Source organism: Podarcis pityusensis (assembly GCF_964106645.2).
Source record: "Podarcis pityusensis genome assembly, chromosome: 1".
Lineage (NCBI taxonomy): Eukaryota > Metazoa > Chordata > Lepidosauria > Squamata > Lacertidae > Podarcis > Podarcis pityusensis.
This window is the reverse complement of record NC_138028.1, coordinates 21,115,676-21,135,928: the sequence shown is the minus strand read 5'-3', so window position 1 is coordinate 21,135,928 and position 20,253 is coordinate 21,115,676. Positions and strand designations below refer to the sequence as shown.

General features: G+C 47.7%; 1 protein-coding gene and 1 long non-coding RNA gene across 2 annotated transcripts in view; one reads left to right on the top strand and one right to left on the bottom strand.

Moving 5' to 3' along the window:
- Positions 1–20,253, top strand: part of LOC308469064 (alpha-1-antiproteinase S-like) — a 60,345-nt gene that overhangs the window by 3,952 nt on the left and 36,140 nt on the right. The gene's annotated exons all lie outside the window — the stretch shown is intronic.
- Positions 1–20,253, bottom strand: part of LOC308470477 — a 57,689-nt gene that overhangs the window by 1,621 nt on the left and 35,815 nt on the right. The window lies entirely within an intron of this gene.

The following is a 20,253-nucleotide window of genomic DNA, read 5'->3' as shown; positions in this document are numbered from 1 at the left end:
AAAAGTGAAAGCAGTTTGTTGTGCAGGTGCAAACTGAGAGCAGGACGCAGAGAAAATGCAGCTTGAATCAGATGGAAGTTCTTGATTGTAAATATGCTACTTTTGAGCAAATAAAGGGATATTAGGACAGAAGAAACGTGTGGGACTTGATTACTACTCTTTCAAACACACGACCGCTGTGCAACTTTGCTATCTGCTAATTGCTTTACGACCGCTACAAAGCCACCCTGCGTAAACCGAAGCTACAGAGGCTAGCAGGGGAAGCGTGGCTGGGCGCCGAACAATAAAGCAATAAATCTACCTAACAAAGGTTATGGGTGAACGTGAAGGGTGTGAGAAAGGGCTTTGAAGCTTTATTTGCTGAACGTCAGTTTGATCGACTGCCAAGACTTCAAAGGGCAGATTGGAGGAGGCTGACGGAGAGGGAGCTGAGGAGCCACGTCGTCTTGAGTGCCCGGTTTGGCTGCTGAGTGAGTACTTTTGGAAAAGCCAACAGAAGGGGGACAATGGCTCAGCCCCGTGGACATGGCTTTGAGTTTAAACTGCCATGTCAGAAACTGACTAGTCAAAATTGGTTACAGTGGAGCTTTCAAGTAGAGCTTTTGCTGGTGGGGGAGAAGCTTTGGGACGTAGTCCAGCCCCCACAGAATGCAGCTGGGAAAGCAGAGGCTAAGAGGGCTGCAGAGCAAAGTGAAGTGGAAAAGCGTGTGCTTGCTTTTTTGGCAGAAAGTGTGGATGCTCAACTGGTGCCAGTTGTCCTGGGTGCAAGAAAGCCAGAGGCCGCTTGGCTAGCACTCCGAGAAGCTTGTGGAGCTGGGGTGGGAAGCAAGGGCCGAGAAGTGGCTGCATCCGAAAGGGAGAGGCAAGATGGCGCCGGCCACATTCTTGAGAGCCGATACACAGCTGGGAGGAGCTGGGAGCCCCCACAGGGGGGCGAAGGGAATGTTGCTGTTGCTGGAAATGCTGCTGGTGCTTTTGCTGAGCCTGGGAGCTGTATGGATGCTGCAACATGTCTGTGTGAGGAACCTGGAGAGAGGCCAAGTGTTGGGAGCCCTTTACCCATCAGAGGGGGTGCAGGAAAACGTCCTGGAGACCCCATGAGCAGTGGGGGGGCAGTGAGCAGTGAAAGCTCAGAGACGCCTCATTCTCCAAAAGCTGCCAGGAGTTGTTTACGCCAAAAGACGAAGCCTAGCTGTGCTGGAAGCTTCAAGGCTGGCCACCTGCAGCAAGTAGAGATAAGAGCTTCAGAGTTGTGTGGGAACGCCGAGACAAGTCCAGTCTCCATGGCAACTGAGAGAGTTGCATCTATGGAAGCTGTGAAGGTCGTGGGCAAGTCTTCCTGCCGGGGGGAGTCTGTTGCCGTGACAACCAGAGAGAACATCTGCAGAAGCCCCAAGGAGGGGGGTAGCGAGGAGATTGTTGCCCTAGTGACCCAGGAATGTCAACAACAAAGCTTTCTCACTGTAATAATCGACAGTGGTGCCTCAAACTCATTGGTGCCATCTCCTGGTCTTTTGAGGAATTGCAGGACAGTAAAAACTGAGAAATTTGTGACGATTGCAGATGGAAGCAGAAAAAGACTAACAGAGACAGGCCTTTTCTTCTGTCCTTTCCTTAAGCATGAAGTCAAAGCTTATGCAGTGCCCGGTTTAACTACCGTATTTTTCGCTCCATAGGACGCACTTTTTCCCCTCCAAAAATGAAGGGGAAATGTGTGTGCGTCCTATGGGGCGAATGCAGGCTTTCGCTGAAGCCTGGAGAGCGAGAGGCATCGGTGCGCACCAACCCCTCTCGCTCTCCAGGCTTCAGGAAGCTATCCGCAAGCCTTGCAAGCCTGGTGGGAGTTCCCGTGGGCTCACAAGGCTTGCAGGCAGCAGCCTGCAGCCCCGGCGAGTGTCCGCAAGCCTTGCGCGCCCGGCAGGAGGTCCCGATGAGCGCGCGAGGCTTGGGCCAGCAGCTTGTCGCCCAAAGCACGGGGAGCCCTCCGGAGGGCTCCCCGTGCTTCGGGCGAGTGTCTGCAAGCCTTGCGCGCCCAGCAGGAGGTCCCGCCGAGCGCGCGAGGCTTGGGGCGGCAGCCTGTCGCCAGAAGCACGGGGAGCCCTCCGGAGGGCTCCCTGTGCTTCGGGCGAGTCTCTGCAAGCCTCGCGCGCTCGGCAGGAGGTTCCGCCGAGCGCGCGAGGCTTGGGGCGGCAGCCTATCGTCCGAAGCACGGGGAGCCCTCTGGAGGGCTCCCCGTGCTTCGGGCGAGTGTCTGCAAGCCTCGCTCGCCCGGTGGGAGGTCCCGCCGAGCGCGCGAGGCTTGGGGCGGTAGCCTGCAGCCCGAAGCACGCGGAGCCCTCCGGAGGGTGCCCCGTGCTTCTTGCAGGTGTGCACAAGGCTTGGGGAGGCAGCCGCGGCGGGGGGGGGAATAATTTTTTTTATTCATTTCCCCCCCCAAAAAACAAGGTGCGTCCAATGGGCCGGTGCGCCCTATAGAACGAAAAATACGGTAACTGTTTGTTAAGTGTGCATAATCAACTTATTTGTCGGGGAACCAGCCCACCAGGTGCGGAGGAAAAATGACGAGGAGTCATGGGTGAAGGTTTAAGCAAGGAGTGAGCTCTCCCTCCCAGCAGCCTTGCATGTTTATTAGCCTTGCGCACATTACATCATGTTGCATATACACGTGTAGCACTCGGGTGGAAAACAGCTAGGGTTTGCATTTCTTAGAATAACTATTCTCTACCAGGATATAACTCCAGACAGCATGACAGCCGCGTAAGCTTTGCAGTTAGGCAGCGCGACAGTGACCCAGGCGAGTGAGGGGAACAAGTCAGCAGATGCTTCCTCTTGCACAATCTTGCACAAGGGTGCTATTTTTCTATTGCATCCCCACATGCCCTCCTTTTTTATATTATTTAATCAGAGTCATAAATTTCATTCCGAGGCAAGAGCTCGCCAGGGTCGCACACAGCGCGCTGGTAACCAGGTAGGCCGTCCATCCAGGTCCACTGCCGCGTAGCCGCGTCCCCAGGAGATGAGTGGCACAGGACCATGCCATGTTGGATCAGGTAGCTGTCTGTAAGATACAAGAGGTCGAGCCAAAGGCTCTGCTTTTCGAAAATGAATCTCAGCCAGTGTATATTCCCTATTATGGGGATACAAAATATGGTTAAGAGTGAATAAAACAGTATGCACAATTGAAGGAATCTCGGCAGAGGGGGCATTTCGACCTCCAAGTTGTTTGGACAGCAGAGTCTTGAAGGTCAAGTGCGCCCTCTCCACAATCGCCTGTCCTGTTGAATTAAAAAGGCAAACCATGGATTAATTTCACATTCCATAAATCACAAAAGGATGAAAACTGAGAGGAAATATAGGCTGGGCCATTATCCGTTTTAATGCTTTGTGGCTTACCCATCACCGCAAAACAGCGCAGGGTGTGCTGAATGACGTGACGAGCGGTCTCACCCTTCAATGGGGTGGCCCAGATAAATCCAGATGAGGTGTCCACTGTCAAGGGAACTTTTGAAAATGGGGCGAGCAGAGGGGTGTGAGTAACATCCATCTGCCAAACCGCAAGAGGGGACGTGCCCCTAGGGTTCACCGCATCAAAAGGAATCATGGTTCGAGCTTTAGAACAGGTAGAACATTGAGAGACAATGTCTCGTGCCTGTGCAATAGGGATTTTAAACATTTTTGCCAAAACTTTAGCAGGCTGGTGAAAGGTAGAATGAGAGAGAATAGGGTCAGAAAACAAAGAAAACACTTCAGATCGCAGTGCAGCGTCTGCCACGGCATTTCCCTGAGCCAAAAACCCTGGGTGTTTGGTGTGGGAACGAAGGTGTGCAGCATAAAAAGGATGACGGCGTTCTTGAATAAGATACTGCAAGGTAGAAAAAAGAACAAACAAATCAGCATCTAACGCAGGCGTGATATAAGAAACAGGCAGGGAAGACAGAAGGCGATACACATATTGTGTATCAACAAGCAAATTAAAAGGTTTATCAGGAAAGAGTTGAAAGGCAAGGATTACAGCAGCAAGTTCAGCCCGCTGGGCGGACCTCTGTTGCTCAGTAAATTCAGTTTTCCATTTTCCACCCTCTTCCCATGCCACCACCCCCCGCGTTTTTGACCCATCAGTAAAGAGGGTAAGGGCAGAGGGGATGGGGGTCGGAGAAAGAGCAGTTTTTAAAGTATAGACAGTTTGAGAAAGAAAAGCCAGGCGTGGATCAGCGGGGGGATTATGCGTGATGGTTCAGAAAAAAATCCACAAGTGCTACTTGAGTAGCCACGGAGGTGGAAATCAGGTGTTGTGTTTCTGTGAGTGAAAAAGGCAAGTAAATTTTTTCAACGTCCAGTCCAGAGAGGGCTTTTGCTCGAGCGCGCCCTTTAATTACCAAATCCATTACAGCCGCTGGAGAGGAATAAATGTTACGCGGTGGAGTATGCGGAAGGTGGATCCATTCCACAATGTTGACACCCGAGGGGGCAGCTGATTTCTGTGAGTAGAGAATGGCTGTAGGCAGCAAAGGTGTGGAAAAAATTGCCAAGGATAACTGCACATTGTGCAGAGTGTCTATGCGATCCACCATTCGGTCTCTTAATAAAGCATTAACCTGTTGTAAGGCTTGTAGCATTTCTTCTGTAACTGAGATGACTTCTCCGGGTAGTTTGTGTCCTTGTAAGGCAGAAAACAATGGTGACAAGGTGCTAGTAGGCAGATTAAGGTAATTCTTTATCCAATTCAGGTGTCCCAAAAGTTGTTGAAGGTCAACCAGCCGTAGGCGGGCAGGAAAAGACAATTGGGGAACAACCGGAATGGCTGCTTGTTGTGTCAATTTATGTCCAAGATATAACATAGGCAAAGTTTGCTGAACCTTATCTGGGGCAATACACAGTCCAAAATCTGTCAGGGCAGATGTAAGGTCTCTTAATAATTCCACTGATATGTCCTGTGCAGCCACAAGGATATCATTTGGGTGGAGGCTTTGACAGGCTGGCGCTTCTCCCCCGACACCCAAAACCTGCGCAGCTGCCTTTGTGGGCCATTCGGGAGGCCAGTCTTGTTTAGCAATCACAGTAACATCTGCCCCTGTATCCAGAACCCCCTCTACCTCACGTCCACCCAGTGTCATTTTTAATGTAGGGCGCTGAGCTGTGAGAGGCATTGCAGCAGCAATTAAGGGGGTATCTGTAGGAGTTGTGGCATCCGCAGGGAGCAGTATGACTTTAGCTACTGGCGTGCCAGATGAAAGACCTAAGAGGGGGGCTGCTTGTTTAATTGCAGTCCCCAGTGGCGTCGGCGGAGGCTGATAATCTGGTGGTCGTGGCGGAGTAAAAGGTGGTGGTTGAAGCGGTGCAGCCGGATATATGAAAGGCATATTCAGGACTGTTTTTTGTTGTGGTTGCAACGAAGCCAAGAGGATGTTTTTGGGCGTAAGAGTTGCCATGCAGCCACGGACTTTAGCCCAGGCACTAAGGACCTGAACATTTATGCGGCTATGGCCATGAAAGTGGTCGCCAATTCTGTCCCAGTCCGGAATTTCCCATGTCCCATCCTCAGGGAACCATGGACAATGTTCATCTATGGCCAGAATCAATGCAATTAGATCACCTTCAGGTACTTGCTGTTTATTTTCCCGAAGGAGGTGCTGCATGTCTTTTAAAAATTGTTTCTGAGGGTTGGAGAGCGTAGAACCCATGATAAAAATAGAAAAATAGCTACTCACCGGGGATCCGAAGATGAGAAGGCGCCTTGAGCCACAGCCGGGCGGGTGAGTAGCAGGGAGGACCGTCTTTGACAGCACGCGTCCTGGAAGCCGTTCAGGCAATCACACGAGGCACCATTTGTCGGGGAACCAGCCCACCAGGTGCGGAGGAAAAATGACGAGGAGTCATGGGTGAAGGTTTAAGCAAGGAGTGAGCTCTCCCTCCCAGCAGCCTTGCATGTTTATTAGCCTTGCGCACATTACATCATGTTGCATATACACGTGTAGCACTCGGGTGGAAAACAGCTAGGGTTTGCATTTCTTAGAATAACTATTCTCTACCAGGATATAACTCCAGACAGCATGACAGCCGCGTAAGCTTGGCGGTTAGGCAGCGCGACAGTGACCCAGGCGAGTGAGGGGAACAAGTCAGCAGATGCTTCCTCTTGCACAATCTTGCACAAGGGTGCTATTTTTCTATTGCATCCCCACACTTATTGATGGTTTTCATGTCTCTTTTGCAGGTGACAAATGAGAATTCTCCAAGGATGGGAAACACGTGTACACAGTGCAGTCTAAAGATAATTTGTTTGCTGTAAATGTGCCTTTTTCCACAGGAGAAGATGACACCAAAGATGCGAAGGGCCAATGTGTGAATGTAGCGCCCCACCATGGTTGTTCACATATTTGGCACTGACGCTTCGCCCATTTGAAGTGGAAATATCTCCAGAAAGCACCAGAGCTGACACAAGGGTGCAAATTTAATGTTTGTGACAAATTTTTAGATTGCAATGCATGTAAACAGGCGAAAATTGTGACATGCTCATATCCAAAGTCAGAGAGGCAGACCACACAACCCTTTGAATTAATTCATGCAGATCTGTGTGGATCCATGTCTGTTGAGTCACTGGGAGGATCAAGGTATTCTCTGCTTTTGATTGATGATTTTTCGAGGTCTCCTTGGACCTTCTCTCTGAAAACGAAAGGGGAGGAGGCTAAAATGATCAGGGATTGGATCACCGCAGTTGAGGTAACCTTTTCCACCAAAGTTCGTGGTTTTCAAAGTGACAGAGGTTGTGAATTCACTGGTTCTGCTTTACAGGATTTCTTTAGGGAGAAGGGGATTAGCCACAGACTGACCGCTCCTTACTCTCCGCAACAGAATGGGCTGTGTTGGAATGAATTCCCGACAGACGAGTAGCAGGTGTCATATGAGAGGCGTCTGCTGGGGCAAGCCCCGGGAACTCCCTTTTATTGAATATTACAAACATTGCCACAGGTGTGCTTGTGGCTGATTGGTTGATACAAACACAAAGCCACTTGTTGCTGATTGGTTAACATAAGTACAAGGCGGGAATTACATATAACATTAATCACCGATAGATTAAAAGCTGGGAAACGGAGCTGGAACTAGACAGGCATGAAACCTCCTAATTAAATTATAACTAAAGATTGATATAACATGACTAAAACAATTACTAATGATTGATCATAACATGAAAGAATATAATAATCGAGTTCCGTAGATGTGGTCAGCTGTGCATTAAGAACAGGTCATATTGTTTGTTCATGAACTTAAGATGGACTGAGGAATGAGGGAATGTCTTGGTGTTTAGAACAGGTTTGTACAGTGTGTGCAGAAGCAGAGAAAAGATTATAAGCGAGACTTCCCAAAATGCAAGAGAAAAGAAGCAATAGTTCTCATAGCAAGACTTCCCATAATGCCACAGTTATGTGCAGAAAAAGAACTTCCCTTTAGGGCTGGCAGAGAGAAAGAACAGGACGGGGGAGGAAGCTGTGTCTGCGATCCTGTGGGACACAGGGCTACCCCAGAAATATTGGTCTGAGGCCTGGCGCTACGTAGTTCATACGCAGAACAGAGTGTACAACTCTAGTGTAGGAAATACACCGTATTTCTTACTGCATGGAAAGAAGCCTAAGGTACACTACCTTCGTGTGTTTGGTTGTGAGGCTTGGGTGCTTATTCCAAAGGCTCTACACAAGAAAGGTGAGCCAAGATCTAAAAGAATGATCTTTGTAGGGTATGAGCCTGGCTCAAAGGCCTAGCGATTTGCGTACCCAAGTGGAGACCAGTCTAGGTTCGTTATCAGCAATAGTGCTGAGTTCTGTGAGCAAGCCGGTTGGAAGCGTCTGCACGCTAATCCAGATGTGATTTCACAGCAGTTCTATGACTCAGACGTTGAGGAGGAAGAGGAACTTGGTGCTGGGGACCACGGTCCAGAGCGACAGAGTCCAAGGCAGGGACAGCTCAGGATCCCTCAGAGGGGGGAACCTAGAACACCTCCTCAGGCAAGTGTCAACTTTGAGCCAAAGAGTGAGCCTTCTTCACCTGCTGGACTAGCTGTAAGGCCCAAGAGGCGCAGCAGGTCAGAGGGGGAAGACACTGAAGTCGAGGATGATTTAGCTGGACCCAGTGAAGCAGCAGGGTCACCAGGATTCACACTGAGGAGATCAGTGAGGACAAGGAGGCCTCCTGATCGGTACGACGCTTCTAGCGTCTGGGTAGGTTCAGCCAGATGTGAACCTGAATCCTTCGAGGATATTCAGAGTTTACCTGAGGAAGAAGCAGGCAAGTGGCACAGAGCAATGGACAAAGAGATGAAGTCCATGAAAGATCTAGGTGTGTTCTCACTCACAGAGTTGCCACTGGGCAAGCAGGCTGTGAGTTGCAGGTGGGTTTACCGCTTGAAACCCACTGACACTGGAGAGCCGCAGTATAAAGCCAGGTTAGTTGCTCGAGGATTTACTCAGAGGAAGGGAATACACTTCACGGAGGTGTATTTGCCAACGTCACGAGCAGAGACTCTGAGAACGTTTTTAGCTTGTGCAGCACAGAGAGGCTGGAAAGTAAACCACTTTGATGTGGATGTTGCCTACCTTAACTCAGATCTCCAGGAGGAGCTGTACATGATTCCTCCTCCGGGGTTTGAGAACTTAAGACAGGATGTTGTGTGGAGATTGCACAAATCCATCTATGGATTACGTCAATCTGCTAGAAACTGGAACATGTGCCTGAATGAAGCCTTAGAAGAGCTAGGTTTCAGGAGAAGTGTTGCTGATAGTTGCTTTTATTTGAGAGGTTCAGGGGCAACACAAGAGTATTTGCAGATTTGGGTTGATGACGTGCTATTCTTCTCAGAAACAGATGAACAGGCGGAGAAGTTTGCCAAAGAGCTAGGTAAACGATTCAAGCTTAAACAGCTTGGTGCTGTCAAAACCTATCTAGGTGTCAGTGTTGAGCGTGCACAGGATGGAAGCTTTTTGCTCAGCCAGAGAGGTAAAATTGCGCAATTGCTTCAGAAAATGAGGATGAGTGATTGTGCAGGAGTGAGAAGTCCTATGGAGACTAGTTTTGTGAAGGACAGCCAGCAAGTAGAACGCGCTGTGTTTGAAAATACTGAAGTGTTTCAGTCAGTCCTAGGGAATTTGTTGTACTTGTCCCAGTGGAGCAGGCCTGATATAGCGTTTGCTGTCAATCTGCTCAGCAGGGAAGCATCAAACCCTAGTGTGCAAGCCTGGAATGGCATCAAGAGAGTTCTGAGGTATTTGCAGGAGACCAAAGACTTTTGTCTTAGGTTGCCAGCACAAGGAGAAGTCAAACTGACTTGCTTTGTGGACTCGGATTGGGCTAATCTTGAGGATCGCAAGTCTGTGTCTGGCCTAGTGGTGAAGTTTGGGAACTCAGTAGTTGGATGGAGGTCCAAGAAGCAAAGTCTGATAGCGCTCTCATCCACTGAGGCTGAGTTTAGTGTTCTTTCAGAGGTGTGCAGAGAAGTGGAGTTCTATGTTTGCTTGGTGCAGGAACTCTGCGAAGTGGATTGTCTGCTGATACATGTTTTCGAGGACAATGAACCATGCCTGCGTTTGGCAGAGTCAGGTCAGTTGAAGGCTAGAACTAAACACCTAGACATTCGCTTTCTGAATGTGTGCCAGAGTGTTCAGGAGGGATTAGTTGCACTGAAGTATTGTCCCTCTGCCAAGAACCTAGCTGATGGGTTCACGAAGCCACTCACCTTCCAAAGACATGGGGAGTTTTGCGAAGGTCTGGGTTTGGGATGACCAAGGGTCAATTCTCCCCTCAGGCGCAAGACAAGAGGGGGTGTTGGGTGTAGTGAAGGGTTAACCTTCTGTGTCTCGTGGCTGAGAGGAGGCGCGTCCAAGGGAAGTACACCAGGATGTGACGAAAGCAGCTTGGAATGCTGTGAGCTGAGTGAAAAGTGAAAGCAGTTTGTTGTGCAGGTGCAAACTGAGAGCAGGACGCAGAGAAAATGCAGCTTGAATCAGATGGAAGTTCTTGATTGTAAATATGCTACTTTTGAGCAAATAAAGGGATATTAGGACAGAAGAAACGTGTGGGACTTGATTACTGCTCTTTCAAACACACGACCGCTGTGCAACTTTGCTATCTGCTAATTGCTTTACGACCGCTACAAAGCCACCCTGCGTAAACCGAAGCTACAGAGGCTAGCAGGGGAAGCATGGCTGGGCGCCGAACAATAAAGCAATAAATCTACCTAACATCTTCCCCTGACTGTGTGGCCTCTAAATATGCTTCTGGGAATGTTGAAGGAAGATGAATCCTCTCCTTCTTTCCCTGTTACAGGCTGAACTGTCTGCGACTGCATTCCCCCATCTTCAGAGTCAGACCAGTCTCTGCATATGATTCAGACCAGCCCCTGACATTGGATGCTTTTTTGTGAACCAGACACTCTTCACATTAAAAGAAAATGTTCTTATAAGCAAGCCTGGAAGCAAGCTGTGTCGGAAATCAAGCCTATATCGGGAGTAACTGGCAACATTCCTAGGCACCCGGCTTGGTCTCCTGTTGACCTCCCTGGCTGCATTCCCCAGCAAGATCCAGGCTAGGTCTCGATAGGCGATTCTTCTCAGCATGGGAAGAACACACCCCCTCCCTCCTGCTCTCCCGGCAGGGAAAAGAAGATAGACAGAAACGTTTTTCATGCTTTTATTTCTGTCTTTGCAGCATTACAGAAAACATGACTGCTCTCTTCAAGCTCCAGCATGTTGGGTGTAGTGAAGGGTTAACCTTCTGTGTCTCAAGCCTGAGAGGAGGCGCATAAAAGGGAAGTACGCCAGGACGTGATGAAAGAAGCTTGGAATGCTGTGAGCTCAGTGAAAAGTGAAAGCAGTTTGTTGCATAGCTGCAAACAGAGGGAGAAGATGCAGCTTGAATCTGATGGCTGTTATGGATTGTAAATACACTACTTTTGTGCAAATAAAGGGATATTAGGACAGAAGAAACGTGTGGGACTTTACTGCCCTTTTTCGACACACTGACACTGTGTAATTCTGCTAATTGCTTTACAACCGCTCCAAAGCTACACTGCGTAAACAGTAGCTGCAGAGGCTCGCAGGGAAGTGTGGCTGGGTGCCAAACAATAAAGCAATAAATCTACTGAACAAGTGTCACTTTGTTGAGTGACAAAGACTTCCTGTACTTCCTGTACAAGAACAAGAGGAAGAGCTCATATTACACTCTGAGCATTGCCCTATGAATTCACTGTCCCTCTGTTTCCCACGGAACAGTCCCAACATTCCATCATGTGATGTTTTCAAGCTAGCAGTTTGCAGCTGCATTGCATCCATATCGTAACATACTCCCCCATATGAATCAATGTGCGCTGCGAGCAAAGCTTGATCCAGAGAAGAAAACAAACAGCTGTTATACATATAACAATCCCCTGTTGTTTCAGTTCCACCCTTGGAACTACCCGCCGGTTTCACCAGTGTACCTCTCTGGTTGTCTGACTTCCAAGGAATGAGTGCATCTGCATTACCTTGGCTAGGGAATGTAGTGTTACGCTTAGCAACTCCCTGTTGTGTCTTTGTCTCTGACTTAGACACAGCTTCAACCTGTCTTGAGTTGTCAACAATAGTAACGCATGCAACAGCTGAGTTAGCAAACTTTTTGGAATACCTCTTGGGTGGTACGCCCTTTGTAACTCTCTCAGACCTGCGTATGAGGTGCTGATCCTCTCTGCTCACTGGTTCAGTCTCAGGACTCTTTGGAGAACCAGTTCCAATAGTAAACAGTGGTTCATCCTTCACTTGTGAAGGTCTAGCCATTGTGTGAGATTTCCTCTCAATGACTGTGTCAACTGAGCTCTTTGAGCTATCACTGTCACTCTCAGTACCACTGTGATCAGTAAAAATCATCATCATCATCTGAATTGTACTCAGTGGGAAATGTGTGAACAATTACTCTCTCCTGTTCAGGAGCACTCTCTAGAAATTTTGTGAGAATCACCTGACCAGATTCAGACAAAATTACACTGTAGAGACCCTTTTCATAACCCACAAAAATGCCTCTAGCATTCTTTACTCCACCTGGAGCATCAGACTTCACACGAGATCCAAAAACCTTAAAATGGGCAACAGAAGGTTTTCTATGAAATAGTTTTTCAAAAGGAGAACTTCCCAAACCTTTTGAAACCTTTCTCAACCAAGTGTAACAATAACACAATAAAGATTCAGCCCAATACTCATGTGGCAAATGTGAACTCAGCAATTGCGCCTTCATGCCATCCTGCAATTCTTTGTTCACTCTTACACAGACACTTTTGTTTCATGCCCCTGCAGAAACAGCAACCTTGTGCTTTATCCCTTGCTTATCCAGGAAATCCTGAAAATCCTGTAAAGGAAAAACTGGCTTTTCATCTGTGAAAAGACAATCAATGTTAGCATCATGAACATTTTTAACCTTGTCACAAAACTCTTTAAACCTTTCTAAGGCTTCTTTTGGATTCTGCAATATGTATATCCACACATAATGAGAGAAATAATCAACACACACAAGATAATATCTTGCATTGCCTCTAGATGGTGCTAGAGGACCAATTACATCAGCATACATTCGCTGAAATGCACTGTTAACCTTCGTCGCCTTCTGGACGTCCTTCGTCACACCTGCAAGGGAAATCATGTTAGACTCAGATGCAGTACAATTAATGCAATCATTTTGATCAAAAGTCAATAAATATAGTCCATCTTTCTCTCTGGCAGAAAGATACAGCTCTCCATCTTTGAAGATTTTGCAGCTTTCTTTATCATAGGACAAAATCAGTCCTTTCTTTGTGATCTGCGAAACACTCAGCAGATTGAACTTCAAATCAGGAACCAAGTACACATTATTTATAGTCAAGTTCAGACTCTCCAGGTAAACAGTTCCAAACCCGGTCGCTTCCAGCTCCTGGCCGTTGGCCTATTTCACAGCGAAGCTTTGCTTCTCAAACATAGAAAACAGTTCTCGGCGCGATGTCATGTGTTGTGTCGCTCCAGTGTCTAAAACAAAAGCATTTTCCGCCGAAAATGTGGCTTTTGTTGACAGCAATGCCTTAGCTGGTTTCACCTAGGACTTGGTATGACTTTTGCCTGACACCTCAGGGTTTGCAGAGCTCCCCTTAGCTCCTTTCTGTTTACGTGGCTTCTTACAGTTCCGCTGAAGATGCCCAGTTTGTCCACAATTGTAACAACGGACAACGTTCAAAGCAACAGCCTGTTCTTCACTAGCAATAGCAGTGGGGGTGCCAGAACTCTGAGCTTCTCTCCCCCTGTCAGCGACATCTATTGCAGCAGGTCTGTCTTTCTCATTCAAAACCATGGCACAAATTCTTTCCACCGTGAGATCCGCGGCAGGTAGAGAACCCAGTTGACTTGCAACAGTTTTATAAGTCCGATTATGGCTGTTAATAATCATGAAGCAGAAAATCTCTTCCTGTAGAGGGAAATTGCGCTGTGCCATCTGCTGGCATAAGAATTTCATCTCTGTCAAATGCGCTTGCACATCTCCATCAGGCGCTAGCCTCATATTGGTCAGCTTTTCAAAATGCAGCAACGCTGAAGAACCAGCATCTCTTCGATGTATTCTCTGCAGCGTTTGCCAAATCTCACGCACATATTCCAAATCCTCAATATGCACGAGTTGATCATCAGAGACACACAGAATTATGGCCGTCCTGGCTCTCACATTCTGTGAATTCCAACCTGGCGTTGGTGCAGCAGGGATGGGATTATCAATCACCCCAAAAAGCCTCTGATTCTGAAGCAGGGCTTTCATCTTTACAGACCATGAGGAATAATTGTCATTAGTCAGTTGAGGTGGGTAAGGTAAGCCTCCCCCCTTCTTGGTATCCATTTTGAATCCAAGCCTCAGCTCTCACTCTCGAGCCTGTAAAATCCAAAAGTCTATTGGTTGTTTACTGCCTTGCACCTGGCAGCTAAATGCAGGCTGCTTTGGAAAATCCCTCCAAGAGCAGTGAGATAACAAACAAACCACCAGTGTTTTTCCAGCCTCTCACAGTCCCAGCCTCACTTGGCTTGTAATTTTCCACTTACTTTTCAAGCTAACTAGCTCAGAAGTAGCTGAAAAGTACATATGTCTCGTCGCTTAGCAACTGGACTTAGCAGGCTGGCAGTTGCAGAGCTTATCAGTCCTAAGGAATTTGAAGAATGTGGCTCTCTCTCAGTGCTGTTTTTTTATCCAAAAAGTAGCTTCTGTGAACCAGAGAAGAATCAATCCGCGTTCACTCTTTTAGCCCATCAAACATTCAGCATACCTTTAGGGGTTCCTTTGCTCGTAGCTTATCAGCAAAAATGTTTCCTCCGGTGCTCAGCCATCCTTGTAGCTCCCATCCGCCCGCTACCATATCTTCCTTTATATCCTTGCAGAGGATGAATACAATCCATCAATCTCTTTTGCAGCTTTCATGGATCGAAACCATCGGCTCCGTGCTACCAGATCTCGGAAATCAAGCCTATATCGGGAGTAACTGGCAACACTCCCAGGCACCCGGCTTGGTCTCCTGTTGACCTCCCTGGCTGCATTCCCCAGCAAGATCCAGGCTAGGTCTCGATAGGTGATTCTTCTCAGCATGGGAAGAACACACCCCCTCCCTCCTGCTCTCCCGGCAGGGAAAAGGAGATAGACAGAAATGTTTTTACATGCTTTTATTTCTGTCTTTGCAGCATTACAGAAAACATGACTGCTCTCTTCAAGCTCCAGCAGTCGAGTGACAAAGACTTCCTGTACTTCCTGTACAAGAACAAGAGGAAGAGCTCATATTACACTCTGAGCTAATTCCGGTGCATTGCCCTGTGAATTGACTGTCCCTCTGTTTCCCACGGAACAGTCCCAACATTCCATCATGTGATGTTTTCAAGCTAGCAGTTGCAGCTGCATTGCATCCATATCGTAACAAGCTGGTGGTGTAATCTAGAGGCAAACCCAGTATTTCCTGGGACTATCTTCAAAGAGGGCAGATCACTGCCATGGTCTTCTCGGCATTCAAAAGTGATAATGGGATTTAGGATAGTTTAGCCCTCTGGCAATGGGGAAATTTATCAGTGCAGTGGACAATGTTCTGCAATTCATTTGATATTCAAGGGAGTACTTGGATAGTGACAATTTTGTATCCAGGAGTACTGCCAAACTACAGAGCTGCTCCTTCCAAGGATGTGCAACACTGCCCAGAATGCAAAGCACCTCTTTCTTTTCAGGATTCAACTTCGGTTGTGTGACCTGCATTTTTCTGACCCACATCCACCCATCAGCCAGTTCCATCTCTTGCTTCTTTCTGTCACCAGAGAACTAAAGCTGTTACTCACACACAGAGGGAGACACTTCTCCCCAAAACCAAGACCTTCCCTTAAGGCCTGGAAGTTTTTTTTTACGACAGGCATGAGTTCCCTCCTTTTCCTTCCTCCCCCTGCCATATGACACCCAAAATACTCCTGGCACATTTTCCCCCCAAAGCAATACCTCACTAGGCTCTGGTTCCTCTAGGCCTGGGGGGCATGGCCTGCTCCATTTAACGCAGCGGCGGCCTGGGATCTCCCTCTTTGCCACTCCCAGCTGCTCCAGTTTGTCGGAGATCTTATCTTTGTGTTGCCTGCTCTGGAGCTTGTGTGCCTGCTTATTCTTTCCCCCTTTGCTTTTAGTTGCTGTGCCTGCTGCTGCCTGCCTTTTCCGGCTGCTGCTTTCCCCCTTAAGAGCTGCTGTTTGCCGGCAGAATCCGTTTCTTTTCCTGTGGGTAGCACTTTGTCCTGCAGCCCTCTGCTGCAAGTCTCTTTTCCCGGCTTTGGAACCTTCCCCTCGTTTCAGGAGCCTTCGCCTCGACCCTGGGTGCTTTGGAGCCAACGCTTCCTAAGGTTTGGAGCTGACCAGGAGGGACTGCAGAAGGAGTTGGGGAGTAATTTGTTGCAGCAGCTTAAGCTATTGGTGGCAGGGTCGCCTGAGGGCTCGGGGTTGCTGTGGCAAAGGGCAGTGCGGCATGTGGAGCTTTTAAATTGGTCACTGTAGAACACGGTCAGGGAGCACTGGGGTTGCTTTTGTGTACATTATTCTTGTTTGGGGGGGTGAGGCAAGCAGGAAAAAGGGATTGTTCTGGGGACTGCATTACCAGCCAGTTTATCAGGTTTCAGCCTAATACCCCTCCCCCCATTGCTCACGTGCCGCTGGTTCTTTATTGTTGTCAGGGTTACGGCTGCCTGGCCATCACCATTTTGTTTTCACCACGTGGTCCAGCATGGGCAGCCATTTTAGAAGAGGCAGTTTCTTGCAAGGCTGGCCCCTTTTTTCACATCCGATGCATTTTGGGTTTTATTATTATTATTATTATTATTATTAAGCTCCGTTGCATGCGAGCCCTCTGGGAACTTGAATTTATCTGATCATCAGCTTTACTTACCTCCTGTGGGCTACATTGTTTATAATCTAGTTTAGCTTCTCCGTGCTAGCAGCTTTATATTGTGACATAGCTGGCTACATTGGTATTTAATTGCCTCACATTTCTTAGCCTGCAGTCCCTATCGCTACATTGTGGCTTGCCTTCAGCTTGTTGCTACTAAAGTGATACATGGTTGGTTCTGAATGCTTGGGTAGTTGGTGGTTGTGGCTTAAATTGATAGCACGTGTGGGTTTTTTGAGCCTGATTGTGGGGCAAAAATAAATAAATTATATATATATATAATATATATATAAAATAAACTACAATGCTTTTCATTAAAGTTAATAGGGAGAACCAAACGCAGCTGACTACACAGCATAAAAATAAAATAAAATAATTTTAACAATAATAGTAATAATAATAAAATTTAATTATATCATTGCAGTTTTATTGCCTTTACGCCTGGCACAGTTTACTTGAATACATTAATTTATTATAAGTGATTTGGAGTTATTTGTTCATAAAGGCCAGTGTTTGTTTTAGTATCTTTCACGTCCCCTTTTGGGGGGAAAGGTAATACAACTCTGTTCAATATTGAGTTGTTATAAACTTGAAGCAGCTGGGTTAGCTCAGTTAGGAGAGCATGAAGCTCTTAATCTCAGAGTTGTGAATTCGAGCCCCATATTGGGCAAAAGATTCCTGCCTTGCAGGGGGCTGGACTAGATGACCCTTTTAAAATACGTAAATAATAAACAAATTGATCTTCCTTTCACAATCTAATTAACCTAATTTCATTGGCTATTGTATTTACTAGTTGTTGCCTATGAATTCTTACCTATATTTTGCCTATAAGCAGTGTGAACTGTGCTGAACTAGGCTTGCTGGTCTATAGTGTATTCTAAAAAAGCAAAACAAACAAAAACAAAGAAAAAAACACACACCAAAAACAAAAGAAAGAAAGAATAAATAAATAAATAAATAAATAAATAAATAAGAACTAAAGGGGAAAGAGGGGGGTTGGTTTAGGAAGGGAAGGTGAAGGCCTACGGTCTTTAACCTGCACACCTGGTCTTAACCTAGTTTCATTGGCCTTTGGGGATTACTGGTTTTTGAATCTGATTTCTTTCCAAGTGTGGTCAGTTTAATCAATATTGAACTAGGCTGGCTGGGCTAAAGTGTCCTCTTGTAATAAAGGCTTAATTTAAAAAGGAAAAGGCACAGTGCCCGGTCTGCTTGACCAATTTGCACAATTAAAGTCTGGAGTACAAGGGTTACTGTTGCGGGTGATATAATGGCTTCCAAGAGAACCCAACAGGCACAATCTTCTGTTTCTCCCCAATAATTCCCCAATATAAGTGGGTCCTGTGTTCAAGATGGGTCAGGGAAGCCTCCTGTGCCCTGCAACCCACAGGCATTGTTGCAGTTTTTTCTCTGCTTTTGAAACCTTTTACCAACAATTCAGGCCCATGGTCACTGCGTCCTCTTCCCAAATAGTGAGTACTCCTGATTGCATACCCATTACTGCACCAGATTGCTGTGGAGGAGAAACTGCATGTTTCCCATCATGACATTAATACAGCTTTTTTGTATGGGATTTTGGAGGAGGAGCTGTTTATGCCTCACCTTCTTGAGGTTTGAAGGAGATAAATAGGTGGCGGTCCTTTGAGACATGGCGGGTACAGCCTGAATCAACAACAAACCTGGCTTTGGCCTTTGGAGCAGCCTTTGCAGCAAGCAAAACCTCGTTTTTCACAGGCGTGGGCTTTTGCAGCTTGCCGCCCTGCTCCTGGCCATCAGACTTGCCTTTAGCCTTTGGTGAAGCTGTGCCAGCAAACAAAGCCTTGTTTTTCCCTGGCTTGGGCTTTCCACCCCCCCCTCTGCTTCTTGCCATCTGCTGGCTTCTTCCTTTGTTTATTTCCAGTCTTTGGACAAAACTTCTGAGTGTGACCTTGGGTCCCACAGTTCCAGCACTTCGCAGCTGCCAACGCTTTGGCTCCCCCTGGAGGCTGGAATGCTGTCCCATATTGCTCCCCCTGGAGCGCACAAGCCGACTCAGCTGCATTCCTTCTATCGTATTCGTTTTGCAAAGTCGCCAAGACCTTTGTAGCAGTGAGGTCTTGCGCAGGGAGGGTCGCCAGCTGACTTGCCACGGCATGGTAGCTTTCATCCAGGGAGTCCAGGATGAGAATTGCAAACAGTGACTCAGGCATATTGAAACCTCTCTGAGTCAATTCCTGTCTGAGATGCTGCAAATGTAAAACGTGGGCTCTAAGGTCTTCCCCTGGCTCCAAACGCTTCCTGTGCAGCTTTCTGAAATAAAGCAACACAGACCCAGCCTCTTGTGGGAGATGACAGGCTCTAAGCCCGTCCCACATCTCACGGGCACTGGCCTTGCCAGCCAGGGTGATTAACTCTTCAGGAGCTACTGAGAGCAAAATTATCCCCATGGCTCTTGAGTCCTGTGCCGTCCATTCATCTGTCACAGGGGCTGGGGGGTCCTCAGAAACGGTATTCCACACTCCAAGCTTTCTCATCTGGCCCTCACAGTACCTTGCCCAGGTCTGATAGTTGTGGCCATTTAGCTTTGGTGGAGACGGAGCAGCTTCTGAGGATTGTAAAAGATCCATCTCAGCCTTTTACTTGCGCTGTGAGTCTTATTCACTTCAAAGACCCCTTATCTCGGCTCCCATTAATCATGAAGCCTTTGGCGCGGCTCCCAGATCCAATTAGGCCAGCCGGACTCAAAGACTCTTCCAAGGCATCAGAAAAGCCTTACTTTCGCTATTCTTCCACATACCTTTCAGCAGTCTGTCGCAGTCTTACTCTCCTGTAAGTGCTGTGAATCTGGGCCCATAACCTGTTGTTGGGATACTGCCAGGGAGATAAAGTCCATCAAGGCCCCCAAGCCGTCTGCCGGACGATCTATCGACCTCCCGTAGGCACGCAGCGACATGAGTTTCTAGAAAATATCTTGCCACATTCCACAGCTCATGCACACTCTATCAGCAGATAATGCACAGCCAAAAGTTGCACTCAGGAGAGCATTATTTACAAGTTTATTCAGCATTGATCAGAACACAGAAAAACATGACTGCCTGCTTTAGTGTCTCGGACACAGAGAGAGAAAACGAAAGCAATAGGAAACATAAACATCCTGTGAACAGGAAATACGCAGACTCTGTGACTCACAGCCTGCTCCCTTTTAAGGTGGAACGGAAATATTCTAACAATCTGATCAGCCAATGCCAAGTGACGGTCCTCCCAAGGGAAATGTGACACACAGAAAGCCAGAGACAGATTTAAGTGTCTTTGAAGAAGACCCCCCGATGGTCCCAGCAATTCACATAACACCGTCGATGCCGGGAAATTGGGAAAATGCTGCAACTCAACCCCGAGAACAACACCTTGCATATCCTAAAAACGGTTGCATCACTACCAAACCAGTGGGAGAGCTGATAACAATTCCCCCCCCCCACACACACAATGAAGCCAAGCCAGTTATGGAACTTGCAACCTTAACATCATCTCGTGGTACATAGCGGGTTGGGCCAACAAACTAGGGGATGAGCCATTTCGTGAATATATAATGTGTTTTGACATAATAATGCTACAGGAGGGACTTCCGGGTTAGCGCGATCGGTTAATGGCGGATTCCCTCCGAGCTCTGGAGGGAATCGGCTCTACTGAGGACGGGTCCTGCCGCCGCGGCGACGCGGGGACCCTCAGAAACCACAGGCGCGGATGCCTGTGGACTTGGTGACTCGGCGGGCACCATTTGCGCCCCCCCGACCCACAAAGAAGCCTTTTTAAAGGCTTCGGAGAGGGTGCGGAGAGTGGCGTGGTGCTGTGAGTAGACCGCT